At 40.2% G+C, this 21629-nt stretch overlaps 2 protein-coding genes across 2 annotated transcripts in view; one reads left to right on the top strand and one right to left on the bottom strand.

Moving 5' to 3' along the window:
• Nucleotides 1–10029, bottom strand: part of ZNF638 (zinc finger protein 638) — a 138353-nt gene extending 128324 nt beyond the window's left edge. Inside the window, exon 1 of the mRNA XM_042981691.1 lies at nt 9961–10029. The gene's annotated coding sequence lies outside the window, so the exon portion shown is untranslated. The remainder of the gene's footprint in view (nt 1–9960) is intronic.
• A 440-nt stretch (nt 10030–10469) lies between these two features.
• PAIP2B (poly(A) binding protein interacting protein 2B) overlaps nt 10470–21629 on the top strand; it is a 64864-nt gene continuing 53704 nt past the window's right edge. The window contains exons 1-4 of the mRNA XM_042981688.1: nt 10470–10561; nt 16090–16203; nt 16410–16478; nt 19307–19418. The gene's annotated coding sequence lies outside the window, so the exon portion shown is untranslated. The remainder of the gene's footprint in view (nt 10562–16089; nt 16204–16409; nt 16479–19306; nt 19419–21629) is intronic.

Here is a 21629-nt window from a genome sequence, read left to right as displayed (position 1 = left end):
AAACTGAGGTTTACTTATTTTGATGCCTTCCAAATTCACAACAGTGTTGAACTTAAAAAAATATATATATATTTCAGCCACTGTCAGTTCCTGGTGGGGAAACCAGCCTGGGACCAAGGTAAGAAGCCTTCTAAATTATCTATTTAGCTCACCACTGATTTGCCTTATACACCTAAACAACATGTGTAAAACAAACCCAGAATACAAATTTATTCATTTCCATGAGAGGTTTAACTTCTCTGTTGACCAGAATTTTCATATAGATAACTTTATAGGAGCAGGCAAATTAAAATCTAAAATCTAGAGATCGAGATGAGTTTTATAGGAGAAAGTGTGTGCTTCAATGGAAAGCAATCTTTGTTTAGATCACACCTTTCCAGATTATCCGATTCCAGCCTTGCATTGCGGTTGAACTATCATACTTTATTAGTTTGTACTGAAGGAAAGCTAGAGGGATGTAAAATAACTCTTGCTTCTAGGCATGTAAATTCTGTCTGGGGGAGGTTCAAGTGACTCCTCTCTACTATGAAAGAGGCTAGCTCTGCTTTCATTTACACATTCATTTCCATTTTCCCCGATCTGTAAATATGTTTGTTCTCTGGCTTCTACCTTTGGACTGGTTGTAACATCTTACTGGTTCCCTCATTTAATTAATGAGTTCAATAAAATAACATTTATTTTATATTTGTGTGAGAATCGTGATTTTACCTATTCTTTAAAAATGTCCTTCAACGGCCCATATATACAGGCCAGGAGGGATTGGTTGGGTGATCTTAACCAAACTAAAAAGGCACAGACTGGAATTATACAAACCTGGCTTCAAATCCTGACTCTGAAGAGCGAGAGGCCACTGCACTTTGCACCCTGAGAGACATGCCATTCACGCTGCAGTTTCTGTGAATGGTGCCCCCCTGCAAAGCACTTGGCACAGGTCTGCATTGCATACATGGCAGTGCCCCTTCCACCGCAAGAGCAATTTGTGTGCATGGCGTGTGTCTTAGCAGAGAGCCTGTGCTTTGTCTTTGCCTTGGTGACAGATGAGATGTTTTATGAACCAACAATACACGTATTTGTGCTTAACTGTCATAATTAAGCAAACAGCATGGGAGTAAAAACGAATAAGGGAAAGAGATAAGAATGGCTTTTAAATGTTAATAGCTTTGGTCAGCACTGTCCAACAGAAAGTGTTTGTTTTTTTTTTAACGTTTATTTATTTTTGAGACAGAGAGAGACAGAGCATGAATGGGGGAGGGTCAGAGAGAGAGGGAGACAGAGAATCTGAAACAGGCTCCAGGCTCTGAGCAGTCAGCACAGAGCCCGACGCGGGGCTCGAACTCACCAACGCGAGATCATGACCTGAGCCGAAGTTGGACGCTTAACCGACTGACCCACCCAGGTGCCCCCAGAAAGTTTTTTAGTGATGGAAATGTTCTTGATCTGTGTTGTCCAATAGAATGGTCACCACCTACACGTGGTTATTGAGCATTTGAAATGTTATTAGTGTGACTGAGGAACTGAAGTTTTAATTTTAATTTAATTTTAATTAACATTTAATATATGTAGCTAGTGGCTACCATACTGGACAAAACTAGTGTTGATACCAGTAGAAAGACATACTTCTAGACTCAGAAAAATGAGAGATGTAGGTTTCTCAAGCTTTTTTGGTGCAAAGACCCACATATTTAAAAAGCACTGACAAGATTTCATTTTTTATGGCTGAGTAATATTCCCTTGTATATATATACCACATCTTTTTTTTAAGTTTATTTATTTATTTTGAGAGGGAGAGAGCATGCAGATGGGGCACAGAGAGAGAATGAGAGAGTGTGAAAGAGAATCCCAAGAAGGCTTTGCACCATCAGCACAGAGCCCAATGAGGGGCTCAAACCCACAAATTGCTAGACCATGACCGGAGCCGAAATCAATAGTTGGATGCTCAACAAACTGAGCCACCCAGGTGCCCCTACCACATCTTCTTTATCCATTCATCTATCAGTGGACACCTCGGTTGCTTCTATATCTTGGCTACTGTAAATAATGCTGCAATAGGGGAAATGGGTGAAATAGATAAAGGGGATTAAGAGTTACAAACTTCCAGTTATAGGATAAATAAGTCACAGAGATGAAAAATACATCAAAGGGAATATAGTCAATAATACTGTAATGACATTGTATGGTAACATATGGTGACTATAGGTATCATGGTGAGCATGGAATAATGTGTAGAATTGGCAAATCAACATGTTGTACACCTGAAACTAATATAATATTGTGCCAATTATATTTCAATAATAAAAAAATTGCAACACACACAAAAGTAATAAAAAAATAAAAAATAAAAACCATTGGGACTCCAAAGAACTTTTATTTCTGTGGGTTATATCTACCAATAATTATTATCCTAAGAAAAATAGAAATTTAGAGATATTTATTAGTCCTTACCCCATTAGTCCTACTGGGGTCCTAATAGAAATAGTTATTAGTCCTAAACCCATTATTTTTATGGAAAAATAGCTATATTTTCCAAAACAAAAGAATTCTCATAGCAGGCCTAAGACCGCTATCCTTTGAAAGGCCTGTTTGCAAGGTTAACCCTTAGCTGGTATCTGAGAATCTTGATTTCAGAAAGGTTCCCACCATTCCATAACTGATAAGAGTTGTTTAATATGACTGAACATAGTCTGCACAAACAATGTAGTTTATGCTGAACAGCTGCTTTCCTTCTGATAGTCTGGAATTTTGGTACTGCTATGCAGACGGTGCCTATGTAAGCAGTCTCCAATAAAAACCTTGAGCATGGAGTCTCTAACGAGCTCCCTTGTGAGACAAAACTTCACACATGTCACAATGCCATAATGAAGGAATTAAGCACATCCTGCTTGACTCCACTCGAAGAGGATTCTGGGAGGTTTCTGCCTTGTTTCCTCTGGACTTCACGCCATGTTCTTTTTCTTTTTGCTGATTTTGCTTTAAAGCCTTTCATGGAAATAAATCATAGCTATGAGCATGACCATATGCTGAGTCCAATGAGTCTTCCTAGTGAATCACTGAAACTCGAGGTGATCTTGGGGACTCTTTACACAGTCCCCTTCATTGGCCCTGCTCCCAGAATATCAAAACCCAGGATTATATCCCACACTGCAGAGGACTGGAGACTTCTCCCTGAAGAAACTGAAAAATGAAGAGAAAAAAGGACTGCAAAGGGTAGAAACAATGAAAAAAGCAAAGGAAATTCCAAAAGTAAAACTACAATTAATATATTTAAAACAATAAGAAAACATATTGCATTTATGAAGAGTAGGAAGCTATAAAAACAAGAAATCAGAGAATAAGGAAGAAAATCCAATAAAATGGAATTCTGAAAAAAATGGCTAGAAGATAGAGTTGAAAACCTGCCCAGAGCAGTTAGGGGTAGAAAAAGAGAGAAAGAGATGAAAAACAAAAGAAAGAAGGAGACTGAAGGATCAATCCAAAATCCAACCAAAAAAAAAGAGAACAGAATAAATGGAAAGAAAGAAACTAGTAAAGTAAATTTCACCACACCACACAAAAAAGAGGCCTCAGGTTGAAAGAGCTCACCAAGTGCAGACCACAGTGAATGAAAAAAGGAATCACCCCAATGTCACCAAATCATCAGATTTCAGGATACCAGAGAGAAGATTCTAAAAAGCTTTCTTTTGGAAAGGAAAAACAACATAAAGGGATACACAACATAATGATATCAGATTCCTTCACAGTAATACTGACAACAGACACTTTAAAATTAAATCTTAACCATTCTGAGGAAATTCATACTCAGCCAAACTGCAATTCAACACCTCAGCCATGAAGAAAAACACTTTAAGATATGCAAAGACATTGAAAATGTACCTTCTCTCAGCAAGTAAATGGACTAAGTGCTTGAGTAAAATGACTGAGTCAACCAAACCAGGACCTAGGTAAGAGGATCCAAACCAGGAGAGAGGGGAAACAGGACTACAGCTATACACTGAACCTAGAGAACTTTATCTTCTAGTCTTTCTATTCAGAATTCCATTTTAGCTATCATATTTCCAATTTCATAGAACACTTTCTTGTTCTCTAATTGTTTCTTTCCATAGCATCCAAATCCTATTTTCTGGGTACAATCCCCTTTTTTTATCTCTTTAAAAATACTAATCTTTAGGTTGGTTGCAAACCTAGAAACAGAGCAGATGTATGTGAAGAACGAGACCTATGAGAAAGAAGTCTTAAGAGAAAAAAATGAAGTTGATAGATTCTTGCATTTGCTTGAGCACTTAACAGCATTTGAGTACTTGGGAAAAACCATAGATTGATAGAAAATTAGGTAAATGAAAAAAGCAATCTTACCTTACCCTTGGCTCAAAGGCTAATCATATTTACCTAATCACAATAATATAAAACCTATTGATTTAACTAATTACTGAGATAAAATCTCAATTGAGAGGATGGAGGAAGTAGAAGTAAATAGAGAGTATAGGAGTTAAATCCTTACCATAATGTATCAATTCTCATTTTATAAAAAAATTAAATGATATCTAAATCATTTAAGTCAAGAAGTAGTTATAAAGTATACTTACACTTTAAGACTTGAAGAGATAAATACTAGAAGAAAAAATTAAGAGCTGAAAGTAGTTGCCCCAAAGGAGAAAAACAAGGACTTAGGAGGAATGAACGTGTGTCTCATATTTTTGTGGCAAATTTTTAAGAATTACTTTATTTTGTTCAATGATATATATGTATTACTTTGATTTTAAAGTGAAATTTAAAAAACAATTCGATGATAATTAAACCAGAAGCTTTTACAGTTCCATATGCCAAGTTCAAGTACACTATGTTGTTTCCTCTTCACTCAGCAAGAGCACCTTGTACTCAACACCCAACCAATAAGAAAACTCTTAAATGATTTGAATAAAGTACTTCTTTCTTTATACTCTCTCTCTCTTTTTTTTTTAACGTTTATTTATTTTTGAGACAGAGAGAGACAGAGCATGAATGGGGGAGGGACAGAGAGAGAGGGAGACACAGAATCGGAAGCAGGCTCCAGGCTCTGAGCCATCAGCCCAGAGCCTGACGCGGGGCTCGGACTCACAGACCGTGAGATCGTGACCTGAGCTGAAGTCGGATGCTTAACCTACTGAGCCACCCAGGCACCCCTCTTTATACTCTCTTTATGTTCTAGGCACTTTTTTGAAAAAACCCTTTGTTGAGGATGCTCTCTATGTACTGGTATGAAAAAATCTCCATGATACACTGTCAAGTGAAAAAAGCAAAGAAAAAAAAATGACCACTATATCCAAGAGGGGAAAAATGTAGATCTGTTATGGCTTGGATATGCATAAAATATCTCTAGAATGATAAGCAGTAAACTAGTATTAATGCTTATCCAGGGTAGGTGAATTGGAGAAATGAGAATTGAGTTGATAAGGAATAGGGGAAGAGGGAGACTTTCCATTGTACACCTTTTTTTTACATTTTGATCTTCAACCCTATAAAACCATTGCCTACTCAAAAAAAAATTTTTTTTAACTTTCAAGTCATACCTCTTTTTATTGGTACAAAATTACAATCTTATCACACATTGAACTTGCACACATTTACATGCCAACTTGAAAATTAATTACCAGGCTTTTAATCATCACAACAATAAATCTATTAACCTATGTTAAGATTACAAAGGCCAAATAAGATAGAAAGAGTAAACCTGTGGATAAGCAGGGACATATGGATAATCCCCATTCAACTCCAGGGATTTGATGATTATTTCAAAGACAGAATGGTTTCAATGCCTAAGTATGTAAATATAGTCTTTGCTTTCTTCCTTCTTTATTTTTTTAATTTTTTTTTTAACGTTTATTTATTTTTGAGACAGAGAGAGACAGAGCATGAACGAGGGAGGGTCAGAGAGAGGGAGACACAGAATTGGAAACAGGCTCCAGGCTCTGAGCTGTCAGCACAGAGCCGGATGCGGGGCTCAAACCCACGGACCGCGAGATCATGACTTGAGCCGAAGTCGGGGGCTTAACCGACTGAGCCACCCAGGCGCCCCAACTTTCTTCCTGCTTTAAACGTAGCTCAAGGGTTTTTAAATTTTACAGTGCAGGAGATTTTCTCCCAAACTGACAAGGCTGAATATTCAATCAAACATAATTTTTACTACACATCAGAATCTTCTTATACTTCTTTATTTTTTTAATGTTTATTTTTGAGAGAGAAAGAGAGCACAAGCAGGGAAGGGGCAGAGAGAAAGGGAGACAGAATCGGAAGCAGGCTCTGGCTCTGAGCTATCAGCACAGAGCCCGACGGGGGCCCAAAGTCACTGACTGCAAGATCATGACCTGGGCAGAAGTCAGATGCTTAATGGACTGAGCCACCCAGCCACCCCAGAATCTTCTTATATTTCTTTTAACCAAAAGGGGAAAATATTCATACTTTTTAATATTCTTTTTTACCCTATCATATTATGACCATCTTTTGATTTTGTCAGATTTCTTCTACAACATGATTAGTAATGGCTGCATAAGTTAACATTATATTAATATATTAATTAATACATTATATATTAAGTATTCCATTGTATCGATGTTCTCTGACTTAAATTATTTTACCATTTCCCTATTTTGGGACATTGAGTGTTTCCAAAGTTTCACCATCATAAGCTAAATCACAACAAACATCCCAGTAACTAACCCTATGTACATATCCATTATTATTTTCTTAGAATAAATTCCCAGAGGTAGGATTCCTGGGTCAAAATGTAGCTAAAAATTCAAGAATTGTAACAACTATGGGCAAAATGCCCTCCAAAAACCTACATGACTGTTAATAGGAAATTATATTTATAAGGTACTTAAGGGAAAAGACAGAGGATACTTAACTGATTCAATCTGTGAGTCTTTAGGTACCCCCCAATGAAGCCCCAAATCTCAAACTGTAAAATGTTGCACAGGTAACATGTGAAAAAGTAAAACAAAAAAAGAGGGTGATGAACCTTGATATTAAAACCATAGCTTTCACATGTATGCTGCAAGAAATGTAAAGGCTTCAGAGAAAGAGGAAAAAGAACTCTTAGCAATGACACATCACTGAAAAATGGCAGACGCAAGTTCTCAAAGCTTTCCAATTTAATGTCATTTTAAAAGGCCATCATAGGGGCACCTGGGTGGCTCAGTCGGTTAAGCGTCCGACTTCCGCTCAGGTCATGATCTCGCAGTCCGTGAGTTCGAGCCCCGCGTCGGGCTCTGTGCTGACAGCTCAGAGCCTGGAGCCTGTTTCGGATTCTGTGTCTCCCTCTCTCTCTGCCCCTCCCCTATTCACGCTCTGTCTCTCTCTGTCTCAAAAATAAATAAACATTAAAAAAAAATTAAAATAAAATAAAAGGCCATCATATTAACTGTTAGTAGTTATCATAGTCAAAATTATTAAAGCACTTTATCAGTACATCCATATCTTGAAGGAGAAAATGCCATAATAGTTTCTGTTGGTGTTGACATTTCAATGGAGAAAAGTTAGCATTTTAATACAACCTATAAGCCCTCACTCCCTGAAGTTGTATATTCAACACCATAATTTAACACCATTCAAAATTTGGAACCTGAATACGTAGTTGTGGGTCAAAGTAGGTCTAAGTAAATTGAGAAAAAATAATCTTTCCAAATCGATGACTCAAAACACTATATGTGGGTTTTCCTTTCACTTTTCTATATTTTGCAAAATTTCCTTAATGAAAGAAAGTATATAAACATAAATTAAGGAAGCCCAAACTTATTATTTAGGAAACAAAAGTGTCAGTGTTGCATTCAAACTATCACCCTGACATCAAGAAGTATTTTTGGATGAGATAGATCATATTATACAATTCTAGAAATCATAAGAACAAAATGTAACTTTCTTAAAAAAGAGCAACCCCAACAAATTCTATAAACCATACTATTCTCATAGATCAGAACTGAATAAGTTTTGTTCACCACAACAAAACATCCCCAGATGCAAAAGGTAAAGAATTACTGCATGTGATAGCTCGCTCACTTCCCCTCTCTAAAATAAAATAAAATAAAATAAAATAAAATAAAATAAAATAAAATAAAATAAAATACACTTAAAGTTAAAATAAGAAGTCCCTAAGAATCCTGATGACTAGGGACAGCAAAACACTACCCAAGTCTTTAAAGCATATGCAAAAACAGATATACAGAAAAGATGAATTAAGGATGCCTTTTGATTTTACAAGACAATTCACAGTATCATTCACAATTTTAAAGGATTCTTTAAAGTACTTACACTTTTCCTAATTACTAAATAAAATAGAGGTATTTTTATTTTCCAACCCCCTAAAAAGAACAATAATTACAGTATTCTCCAATCTCCAATATGCCCTCATTTTTAAAAACCCCATAATCCTTGGAAGACAGCAGACTAAATTCCAGCACTTTTATACCAAGCCAGGAATTCCTTTTTCCTAATCCTTACGGAATAAGAAATAGACACGCCTTTTCAACTCAAACTAACCAACCGGGTCTTGGGAAAGAGCAAAGCAAGCTGAAACAATGTCACCAGAACTTGGACTTAGAAAAAAGTGCCAAGAAGCATGACAACACTGGACGTTCCGTTCTGCAAAATGTCAATCATTCTCCACTCCCGACTCCCATCAACTCGCACAAACGCCGCAAAGATTGGGAGAGGGCAGTATAGTACTGGTACTGGGTTGTCAGAACAATTCACCTAAAAACTAAGCGTCCGTTCAACCTGCTCCAGCGAGAGGACCGGGGGCCGACCCAGGCCACAGGGAGAAAAGAGCAGATACTGGTACGAAGAGCAGCCCCGCCCCCCCCACCCCCCCACCCCCCCACCCCCCCACCCCCCCCGCACCCAAGGCTGGAACGTGAACAGTGTCCTAACAGGTATGCAGCGCGCCTCTCTGGAGACTCTTGGAACGTACAAATCGCTGCAATAAACAGCCGGTGGGGCGGGCGTCCTCTCGCCCTCCTGGGGCGGCGCGACAGCCTCTCGGCTCGGGGACAGCCCGGAGTCCGCAGGCCAAGCGGGGCTCCGGGGCGTGGCCGATTCCCCTCAGCTATCAAGTGGGCTGGGGGCGGGACCGCACTCGCTATTTACACCATTCCAAAGTCTGGAACCTGGGTATGCAGTTGTGGGTGAAAGCAAACCTAAGCAAACTGAAAAACCAAAATCCCTCAAAACAGATGACTCAAAAAAAAAAAAAATTGATGACTCAAAACACTATGTATGGTTTCTTTTATTTTTCTGTACTTGAGAAATTCCTTTCATTAAGTAATCTATTACTCTAAAATAAAAAAGCTCAAACTTACTATTTAGGAAACAAAAGTGTCAATGTTGCATTCAAATGACTACTACCCTGATATCAAAAACTATTTTTGGACGGAGATACAGCGTATTATGCAATTCTACAACGTAATTTTTTTTTTTTTTAAGAGCAACCTTTTAAAAGAGCCGGAGCTCGTCCGCGCGGTTTCTCTGATTGAGAAGCGAACACCACATGCTATTGGAAGACTGCTCACCACCGCCCGGTGCCCTGCAGCGTAAAGGACCATTTACTAAAGAGTGGTCTCCCAAGCCTCGCCCGCACAGCGCCGCGTCCACAGAGCCTGTCCAGACACGGGGGGATTGCTGCTGGGACCGCGAAGCCGAGCGACAAGTGCCGGAGAGGCGTCCCACGGATATTCGCAGATCCGCTGGCGCCTCCGCGCACACAACTTGAACAGTGCTGAAGACCGACCTACTGAGGAGTGACAGTCACGGGGGAGCGGGAGGCCCGGGGCGGGGGGATAGGAAGGGAAGCGGAATCTGGACCCGCACCCCGCGACACGAGGATGCCTCGGCGAGGACCCCGCTGGCCCGCCCGCCCTTGCCAGCCCACCCAGTGCCAGTAGCCCCGGAGGACGGACTAGGGCAGGGAGCCCAGGGGGCAAAGGAAGCGCTCACCGCTTCAGATGGTCCGAAGCCCGCCGAGCTGCGGGAGTCGCGGAGACTAAACTCGGAGCCACGGCCCCGGCTGCAGCTCGGGTTGCAGCCCCGGCGGGAACCGGGTCCCGGGGCATCGCCGGTTGCTCCCACAGCACCCGCGCGGCTCCCGGCGCTGGGCGCACGCCTCCCCTTTGGCCCCAGGGCACGGGGCACCACGCGGAAAGCCCCACCCGCTCCGGAGGACGTCCAATGGGCGCGGAGCGCGGGAAGCTGGGGGCGGAGCCGGAGCGGCCAGGCGGCCCCGCGACGCAGCGGGCTCAGAGGTCCTCGCCCACCGTGGAGAACTGTACGGGTTTAAGAGTCCCCTGCCTTGGAAACGTGTGTGTCAGGTGAGTGTGGAGGGACCAGGGGACGCACATTCCCCAAATAAAAGATCCGTGAGAGTCTGAGATGTTGAGGACACGCTTGTGATTTTGCGGGGTCTCTTTCTTCCCGTTTTAGACTTCGTCTGCTGTTTGCAGAACACTAGCCACACTGTTTGGGGAAGCGCGGAATGAGTAACAGCCTCTGCTTTCAAGGATATCCCAATCAGTCAGGCGGAGGAGCAGAGGGTAAACAGGTGACTAGGAGAGTCCTCACGAGACGCGTTCCAAAATCAAAAGTCATGTTTTGCAGGGGGGGGATGTAGGGTGGTGGTGGGGATTTCTGCCAGGAGAGAACCAAAAGGCTTGTTACCCTGTAATACTTGTGGTCATATACATCTTTTTCGTCTTCTTGTTTTCTTAATGACAACCATGTAATACGCACAACAGCTAAACGTTTCAATAACACCAAAAATACATGATATGCATTGAAAAGAAAGTTTCCATTATCCACTGCTCCCTCCTCCTTCCCCCAATTTTCTTTCCTTTTAGAGTATCACAGTTAACAGATTTGTCGTATGTCCTTTCAGAGACACTCAGTGCAATAAATATATATATACATATATATAACATATATGTAATATTACCTATTACAATATTACATATATGTATAAAAACTCTTCTCCAAGTATTTTTTTATTTAAAAAAAATTTTAATGTGTATTCATTTTTGAGAGACAGAGACAGTGTGAGTGGCGGAGGGGCAGAGGGAGGGGGAGCCACAGAATCTGAAGTAGGCTCCAGGCTTTGAGCTGTCGGCACAGAGACTAACACTAGGCTCAAACCCACGAACCATGAAATCATGACCTGAGCTGAAGTCGGATGCTCAACTGAATGAGCCACCCAGGTGCTCCTCTTCCCCCAGTCTTTTCCCTCTCTTCTCTCTCTCCCTCTGTCTGTCTGTCTGTCTGTCTGTCTGTCTCTCTCTCTCTCTCTCTCACACACACACATACACACACACAGTACTCTACACAGTTTTGCCACCTTGCTTTTCTTCATGTAACACTCTACTTTGGACATCATTTTTGATGATTGCATAGTATTTCATCAAATGATTGAATGCTGCAGTCAGTAGTTATATTCTTATTTGTAGCCACTTGGCATGTGAACAAATAAATGTCTGTCTAGACTAAATACGTAGGTGTTGAATGCTGAATCCCAAGGTAGGGACTTTAAAAGTTCTGATAAATGTTGCCAAATTGCTCTCCATGTAGTTTGTGTCAGTTTATGCTCCCACATTAATTTATCAGGGTGCCCATTTCATCACATATCTCTATACATTATGTTATCAAACATAAGTTTTTAAAATTGCCATTCTGTGAACTGTCTGTTCATATCCTTTGCCCATTTTGCTTTTTTTTTCTTTATTGTTTTTTTTTTTTTTTTTAAAGTAGGCTCTATTCCCCAGTGTGGGGCTTGAACTCACAACCCTGAGATCAAGAGTCTCATGCTCTACCAGCTGAGCCAGCCAGGCACCCCTTTGCCCGTTTTCCTATTCAATTGTTGGTCTTTTTTTTTCTTTATTGTTGGAGATGATAGATAGATAGATAGATAGATAGATAGATAGATAGATAGATAGAAAAAGAGATATTTATCTATCCCTTTCTCTATATAAATAAAATTAGTCCATTGTGAATAAATTGTTTATCTTTCCCTCATCTTGTCTTTTGGCTTTGTTTTTTGCAATGAATTATTTTTTTTATTTTCATGTAGTCACATTAATTGATTTTTATTTATGTTTCTAGTTCTTTTTATTTTTTTTTTAATTTTTTTTTCAACGTTTTTTATTTATTTTTGGGACAGAGAGAGACAGAGCATGAACGGGGGAGGGGCAGAGAGAGAGGGAGACACAGAATCGGAAACAGGCTCCAGGCTCGGAGCCATCAGCCCAGAGCCTGACTCGGGGCTCGAACTCACGGACCGCGAGATCGTGACCTGGCTGAAGTCGGACGCTTAACTGACTGCGCCACCCAGGCACCCCTCTAGTTCTTTTTAATCTTAGAAAGGCTGTCACTACCCCCCAAATTAAGAAAAATTCTCCCATGTGTCCTTCTAGTATGTTTGATATCTATATGATTAATCCATAATGCAGATAAGCTACAATAAAAATAATATGTTACAATAAAGAAATAATTCAGAACAAAGGATATTATCAGATAACTGTCCAAAGAAGATAACCAAAAGGCGAATACGCACATGAAAAGATGTTTCTAGTGTCAGTAGCCATCAACAAAATGAAAATCAACACTGCGATGAGGTACAACTTCACACCCACCAGAATGGCTGTAATCAAAAAAGACAGATAATAACAAATGTTGGTATCTTAGTCCATTTGAGTTGCTATAACAAAAATATCTTAGCCTGGATGGCTTAAACAACATTTATTTCTCACAGTTCTTAAGGCTGGAAAGTCCAGACTCCAGGCACTGTGCAGATTTTATGTCTGATGAAGACCTGTTTCCTGGTTCAAAAATGTCTGTCTTTTCACCACATGGCAGAAAGGGTGAGGTAACTCTCTGGGGTCTCTTTTAAAAGGCATTAATACCATGTGTGAAGGCTCCACCTGTGTGACCTAATCATCTCCCAAAGGTCCCATCTCTAAATAGCATCACTTCGGGGATTAGGTTTCAACATATGAATTTTTGGGAGATGTAAACATTTTACTCTGCAGCAGTTGGCAAGTGTTATGAACTGAATTTTGTCCCCCCAAATTCATATGTGGAAGCCCCTAACCTACCCCACTGTGACTGTATTTGGTGATAAGGTCTTTAGAGAGGTAATTAATGTGAAATGAGGTCATAAGGTTGGGGCCCTAATCTAATGTGACTAGTATCCTTAAAAAAAAAAAGAAGAGACATCAGAGATATATAGATAGATAGATACACATAGAAAAGACCATATGAGCACATAACAATAATGTGACTATCTGTAAGCCAAGAAGAGAAATGTCAGGAGAAACCAAACCTGTTGACATCTTGATCTGGAACTTCCAGCCTCCAGAACTATGAGAAAATACATTTCTGTTGTTTAAACCGCCCAGTCTGTGGTATTTTGTTTTGGCAGCCCTTGAAAACTAATGCAGCAAGAATGTGAAGAAATTGGAACCCTCATGCAATACTGGTGGGACCAGTAAAATGTAAAATATAAAATGATGCAGCCACTTTGGAAAACAGTCTGGTAGTTCCTCAGTTAAACGTAGAATTACCATATGACCCAGCAATTGCACTCCTACATATACATGTATGTCCAAAACATATGTCCACATAAAAACTTGTATATGAATGTTTTTAGCAAAATTATTCATAATAGACAAAAAGTGGAGACAACCCACATGCCCATCTACTGGTGAATGGATAAAGAATTGTGATATATCTATATAATGGAACATTATTTGGCAATACAAAGGAATAAAGGACTGATACATGTACAAGATAGATGAACCTTGAAAACATTATGCTAAGTAAAAAAAGCCAGTCACTAAGGATTATATATTATATGATTCCATTTATAGGTTTTTTTTAACGTTTATTTATTTTTGAGACAGAGAGAGACAGAGCATGAACAGGGGAGGGTCGGAGAGAGGGAGACACAGAATCCGAAACAGGCTCCAGGCTCTGAGCTGTCAGCACAGAGCCCGACGCGGGGCTCGAACTCACAGACTGCGAGATCATGACCTGAGCCGAAGTCGGCCGCTTAACCGACTGAGCCACCCAGGCGCCCCTATAAGTTTTTTTTTTAATCTTTATTTATTTTTGAGAGAGAGAGAGTGTGAGTGGAGAGGGCCAGAGAGAGAAGGAGCCACAGAATCTGATGCAGGCTCCAGGCTCTGAGCTGTCAGCACAGAGCCCTACATGGGGCTTGAACTCATGGACCACGAGATCATGACCTGAGCTGAAGTTGGATGCTTAACCGACTGGGTGCCACCCAGGCACCCCTATACGATTCCATTTATGTGAAATGTCCAGAATAGGCAAATCTATGTAGCAAATGTAAGTGTTTTAAGTTACACTTAAATGTGTAACTTAATGTATGGCTTAAATGTATGCTTTTTTTTTCCCCCTCATTTGGTCTAAAAATATTGATCCCCATCCATGGACTAAGACAGAATGAATGGATCCTGGCTAAGCCTCTGACATGGCAAAATCCCGTGGAAGTGATGTTCAGGTACATCCTACATAATGGCTGGGAGGAATGGAAAGAAAAATTAGCAGTGCCTGGCTGGCTCAGTCAGTAGAGCATGTGACTCTTGGTCTCGGGGTTGTGAGTTCAAGCTCTGTGTTGGCTGTACAGACTACTTAACAAAAATAAAATCTTAAGAAAAAAAAAACACAGATTACTGGCTGCCTAGGTCTGGGGTGGGATAGAGGGACTATAGGGTGAAGGCTAGGGGTACAGGGTTTCTTTGGGGGGTAATGAAATGTCCTAAAATTTATTGTGGAGATGATTGCATAGCCCTGTGAATATACTAAAATTCACTGAATTCTACACGTTCAATGGATGGTATGTGAATGGATGTATGGTATGTGAATTGTATCACAATAAGCGTGTTAAAACAAAATCAGTATGCAAACTTCACTGGACAAGATGTCAAAGTTATATGACCAAATATTTCATACATGAAAAACCTCAAAAAAGTATATTTTGGGGAATTTATTAGCCTTGCTGTGAGATTAATTGAAAAGTAAACAAGGAGAATGTTGGTAGAGCTAAGCAAAATGGCCAAACTCATAAGTTGATAAAATTATTTATTAGGACAACTATTAATGAACATACTGAGGCAAGCACAGAATCTATGAGATTATTCATGTTTGCCCCATAATCTATTTATTTGGGAGAATATTCCCTCAGAACAATCCAAGTGAGAAAAATGAAATATTTATGGCACCACTATTTATAAGGCAAAACTAAACTGGAAATACCTCAAATGCCTGATAATTTGAAGGGTGTTTATTAAAGTAGGAAACATGGGCTGCATTAGTAAGTGGGAAAGTACAAACAAAATAATGAGAAAAGTAGAATTCAAATGAGTTTTTAAACGCTGATGAGTGTACATAAATAAATGTACATTGTTGAGTATGATGAGGAGGAAATGTATTAAATGGCACCAGGATTCCTTTTAGAAAGAAATTTCATTTGGAAAAATAACTTGATAAGCTGTTTCGGGTATAAAGTGAGACTCAAAAAAAAAAAAAAAAAGCATGGATGTAATTAAAAGCCTTAGCAACACAAGAAAGTTGCTCTGCATGTAAACACTGGAGGAATTTATATTTGCTCTTGGGAGAGAGGAAGAGAGTGGTGACAGGAGATGGACCATGCAAGGAAAGGTGGGTGGGAGAGAGGAGTTAGGAGGACAAGTCTGGTCACTGCACAGAGTGAAGGGCTAGTGGGAAATCTCTGGTGATAGGGTGGGAAAATGGACTTTAAAGAGCAGGAGTACTAGGGGCACCTGGGTGGCTCAGTCAGTTAAGCATCCGGCTTCAGCTCATGTCACGATTTCACGGTTTGTGAGTTCGAGCCCTGCGTGGGGCTCTGTGCTGACAGTCTGGAGCTTGCTTTAGATTCTGTGTGTGTGTGTCTCTCTCTGCCCTTCCCCCACTTGGGCATGCACTCTCTTTTTCTCAAAAATAAACAAACAAACATGTAAAGAATAAGCATGTCTAATATGTAAGTTTTAACTTGTTTTCTCAAATCTTAAAATCTCACTTAAGTTGTGCGTGATTTTGTAGAAACTGAAGAAGAGGCTGAATATGAGGCAGTTGGAATAGTGAAAAGACAGCAGCCATTGATACATGGACTCACGGCCAGAGAAGACAAGAAAATGATCCCCTCAGAAATTATCGGTAATTTTGGGAAGGATGGATGTTTAGGCTAATCTCCTTGAGATTACAAAGGGAAGGGAAGCTCTGGCTGACATTTGCCTTACATAAAGAATGGGAAAGTAACACGAAGTAAATGTAGGTGTTTTAAGTTTGTGACAGGCTTAAATGTATGATTTTTTTTTTTTTTGCTTCTTATTTGTTCTAAAAATATTGATTCCCATCCACAGACTAAAACAGAATGAATGGATCCTGGCTAAGCCCCTGCCATGGCAAAATCCAGTGGAATTGATGTTCAGGTACACCCTGAATAATGGCTGGGGGGAATGGAAATGAATGTATAAGATGGAAAAATTTACACCTATTCTCTTAGCAGCAGGGCCTGAGGTAGTTAGGCTGTCCAGTTATAGAAAAATTGTTCTATGTGTTCTACATTAAAGTGTTACTGGAGCAAAAAATATCACATGGACAAGATGGCTGGGCTGTGCAAAAAGTTCAAAAGAACTAACACATAAGTGACTGTCAGTGAGCATGTTGAAGTTCTTCATTGCCCAACTCCAGAATTCATGACTTCCACTGACTTCGCCAGAGGAGGGTTACTAACCAGCCCTAATTTACAGATGGCAGGTCTGTGGCACAAGGCCTAGAAGTGATTTTCCCAAGGTTATAGAGCAAGCCAGAGGGTGAGCCGAAAATAGAACTGTACCTCATATTCCCATGCAGGCTATATGATAACTTTGTACTGTCAGCAGAGTTGAGGAATGAATGTCCTGGAGAGGTTAGCATAGTTTTATGGCTAAGGGAGCCTTGCTCAACAATTGCAAATGCTACTTGACAACAGCAAATGACCCATATAATCCTATAAACAGCAACAACCTAGACACTTAAGCAAAAGTTTCAGGAAAAAAATTACTGTTTGACAATTGAGAAATTTAAAAAATACACAGCTCCACAATCATGAAGCCACTACTTGTGTAATGTATACGCTCTAGAGATCCTCACTGTCTTCCTCTAAGACTTAAATTCCAGATGACAACTCTCAGCAGTGTAATATCAGCAAGCATGTACAGGACCTAGAAGAACTATCTAAACATTTTCAGAAGTGTAGGATTTTCTGGATTTCTAGAAGTGTAGGATTTTTGGCCTCAGTGATAATGTTCTGTAAGTTGCCTTACTGAATTAACAGAAGTAGAAAGTACAGTGGGATAGTCAGATAGTTAGAGCCCCAGGGCTTAGCCACCAAATTTATGTCCCTTGGGTGCCTGGGCTCTGGAGGGATTGCTCAGCGAGGTACTATTCTGTGCCTGAGCCTCTATGCTCATATTTTTAGGAAAACCAAAAAAGCAAGTACCACTATTAGGTAACTGTTCTTCAGAGTAGATTTTTATATTTCACCGATCTAGTCAACAAAAAGCTTTAAAGATTTATGTTTTCAGGAGTGTTGTTAATCCCATTCCCATTTTCCAGAAAGGGCTCTTGATGATTTGCTGTGTGAAGTGGATTAATACTGTCGGGCCAGCTCTAAGAATATCACACACAATCACAGAGTCTGGAGTTCTTGACTCCAAATTCTTTTCCCTGCATAAAGTAGGCTGCACTGTTACTGCTTTAGCTCAGTGCTTCAGTCATGCCTTCCATGAGACCCTGACCAAAAAAGATAAAATCTAAATGTACAGTGGAAGAAAGAAAGTGATACGTCCAGCAACTATTTCTCAGAGAGCTGTCACTTACTGGTAAGAGTGGTGGAAGGCAAGCCCCTTTCTATAGCGTAACATCATATCTGAAACCATCTTACAGAAGCCCCATAAAAGGCAGGAATGATAGAGCTGCCTGGACAAAACGTATATCAAAGTATCCACTGATAAAATCAGGGTTATTAGAAATGTTACCTTTTGCAGGCAATATTTTATTAATATGTATATATATTTTTTTAATGTTTATTTATTTTAGAGAGAAAAAGAGAGTAAGCAAGTGCACAAGTGGGAGAGGAGCAGAAAGAGAGGGAGACAGAATCCAAAGCAGGCTCCATGCTAACAGCACAGAGCCTGATGTGGGGCTCGAACCCACAAACCATGAGATCCTGACCTGAGCCAAAGTTGGATACTTAACTGACTGAGCTACCCAGGCTCCCCAGTATTTTATTAATATACTAATAAGCCAATTATTGTGAAGTGAAGGAATAATCCAACATCCAAATTTACATGAAATTTTTTTGCTCTCTCCATCTCTTTTAGCATAAGTATTTTGGCTGCTACCAGTTTTGTTGGTTTTTTTTTTCCCTTTAAAGCAGCTCAGTGACATAGGTTAGGATTTTCTGGGTTAAATACACATAAACACAAAGTTTAAATACATTTGGTGTGGGAAGTGGATCTAGCATTATCCAGAATATGTTTTGAGCATTTTTGGCCATTCTGTCTAAATTCTGGCTACCCACAGGATATGTCTCTGCTCACTGAAGCAATAATCTGTGTTTCACACAGAAGGAAGAGAAATCTGAAAAGCTCCATGGAGTCAACAGTGCATCTGGGTTGCCCCTTTGCTCACTTCTACTCCTCCCTTCTCAGTTTGACCCAAGTTCTATGGTACAGTTCTGTTTATTATAAACCTTCATTTAGCAATTTCTGTATGCACGGTTCCAACATTTGGACTATTTTCATTGATTCATGTATTCATCCATTTATTCACCAAGACTTTTGTCACTCCAGGGGACATAAGCATCCCCTACCTTTAATAAGGCTGTAGTTGAATGAAGGAGATAACTACCATGACAAACGCAATGTAAGAATATATGAAATAAGTACTAGAGGTAAGCTTTGGGGTCAGAAAGGCTTAAGTTCAAGGCTTTCAGCTCTGCTATTTATGAACCAAGTGACCTTGGTTGAGTTATTGAACCTCATTGAGTTTCAGTATCATCCTCCAGGAGAATGAATGTGACAGTTCTCTTTCTAGATGACCCTCAAGGACCTTGTACTCATGCGCTTGTATAATTCCCCTGCCTTGAATGTGGGCTGGACCTAGTGACTTACTTCTAACAAAGAGAACACTGTAAAAGTAATGGGATGTCACTTCCATGATGAGGATTCAAAAGACTGACCTCTCTCCTGAATTTTCTCTATGACCGTCTTAGCTTATGTGCTTAAATGGAGCAAGCTGCCATGTTAGAGAGTCCCACGTGGCAAAGAACTGAGAGAGGCCTCCAGCCAACAGCCAGAGAAGAACTGAATCCTGCCAGCAAGCAGGTAAGTCAGCCTGGAATCAAATCCTTTCCCAGTAGAGACTGGCGATGACCACAGCCCTATCTGATCCTTGACTGCAGCCTGTGTAGCAGCAGACCCGGCTAAGCCAGCCTGGACTCCTGACCTTACAGAAACTAAGAGATAATAAGTATTGTTGAAAAACACTAAATTTGGGGGCTAATTTGTCACATAGCAACTGATAACTAGTACAATGGGATAACAACTCCTTCCAGAATTACAGTGAGAATCAGAACATATATGAGGATTAGAATAATGACAGTAATGGTAATGACAACGACAACAGGGGATCCCAGCTAAGCTTAAATTAAGATTCAGAACCTGGCAGAAATGCTACTATTGTGAAGAAGTTATATTTAGTGCTTGAACCCCCTGAGGAGTACAAGAAAGATGAAAGTACAAAAAACAAGGTATCACATTTGTCAATCAGGCCCAGACTATGTCTGACTCTGATAGAAGGGGACTTGTTGAGCAAAGCTAAAGTAGCAGGTTTATGAGAGTTAGTGAACAAGAAAAGGTGTGTGGGGGCCCAGGTGACAAAGTTTCACCAAGAACTGGGAAGAGGGTTACTCTCCCACTTCTGCTTAGATTGGAGCATGGCTACAACTATAAAGTGAAGCCAAGAGACAGTGCAGTTGTTCAACTCAAGAGTTCCTGCCTTGGGAGTATGGAGCGTAGGACCCTCGATGGGGAGGAAGGGTTCTCATGGGGGATATTGGCCACCATGAAGGAGACAAGGCCCTCCTGCTTCTCCTGAGATTGGCACACAGCTATTTCTATGTTTGTGGTTGATAAACAGTAAAAAAGACTATGAGAAGGGAAGTTGAGTACCTATGTCTCTGTAAGCCAGTACAGTTGGGGTATAGGTGCCTTTAAGGACATGCAGAGTTCTGACAGGCAAAGAAAGGAAAATAGACATTCCGAACTGAGGGAACAGCACAAGTAAAGATTCAGAGCGGTGAACATAAATCATTTCCTTAGGGAAAAGTAAGTTGTCCTGTGTGATCAGAGAAAGGAGTAAAAACTAGTTAACATCTCCTATTCTGATTCTTTTTTAAAAAATTTATTTATTGTTTAATTTACATCCAAGTTAGTTAGCATAGAGTGCGACAATGATTTCAAGGGTAGATTCCTTAATGCCCCTTACCCATTTAGCCCACCGCCCCTCCCACAACCCTTCAAGTAACCCTCTGTTTGTTCTCTATATTTAAGAGTCTCTTATGTTTTGTCCCCCTCCCTGTTCTTATATTATTTTTGCTTCCCTTCCCTTATGTTCATATGTTTAGTGTCTTAAGTTCCTCATATGAGTGAAGTCATATGATATTTGTCTTTCTCTGACTAATTTCGCTTAGCATAATATCCTCCGGTTCCATGCATGTAGTTGCAAATGGCAAGATTTCATTCCTTTTGATTGCTGAGTAATACTCCATTGTATGCATATGCCACATCTTTTTTATCCATTCATCCATCGATGGATATTTGGGCTCTTTCCATACTTTGGCTATTGTTGATAGCACCGCTATAAACATTGGGGTGCATGTGCCCCTTCGAAACAGCATACCTGTACCCCTTGGATAAATACCTAGTGGTGCAATTTCTGGGTTGTAGGGTAGTTGCATTTTTAATTTTTTGAGGAACCTCCATACTGTTTTCCAGAGTGGCTGCTCCAGTTTGCATTCCCACCAACAGTGCAAAAGAGATCCTCTTCCTCTGCATCCTCGCCAACATCTGTTGTTGCTTGAGTTGTTAATGTTAGCCATTCTGACAGGTGTGAGATGGTATCTCATTGTGGTTTTGATTTGTATTTCCCTGATGATGAGTGATGTTGAGCATTTTTTCATAGATCTGTTCACCATCTGGATGTCTTCTTTGGAGAAGTGTGTATTCATGTCTTTTGCCCATTTTTTCACTGGATTATTTGTTTTTTGGGTGTTGAGTTTGCTAAGTTCTTTATAGATTTTGGATACTAACCCTTTATCTGATATGTCATTTGCAAATGTCTTCGCTCATTCTGTCAGTTGCCTTTTAGTTTTGCTGATTGTTTCCTTCACTGTGCAGAAGATTTTTATTTTGATGAGGTCCCAATAGTTCATTTTTGCTTTTGTTTCCCTTGCCTACAGAGATGTGTTGAGTAAGAACTTGCTGCAGCTGAGGCCAAAGAGGTTTTTGCCTGCTTTCTCCTCGAGGATTTTGAAG

Source organism: Panthera tigris, chromosome A3 (assembly GCF_018350195.1).
Source record: "Panthera tigris isolate Pti1 chromosome A3, P.tigris_Pti1_mat1.1, whole genome shotgun sequence".
NCBI classification, from domain to species: Eukaryota; Metazoa; Chordata; class Mammalia; order Carnivora; family Felidae; genus Panthera; species Panthera tigris.
The sequence above is the reverse complement of the archived record's forward strand: the minus strand, read 5'-3'. Positions and strand labels throughout refer to the sequence as shown.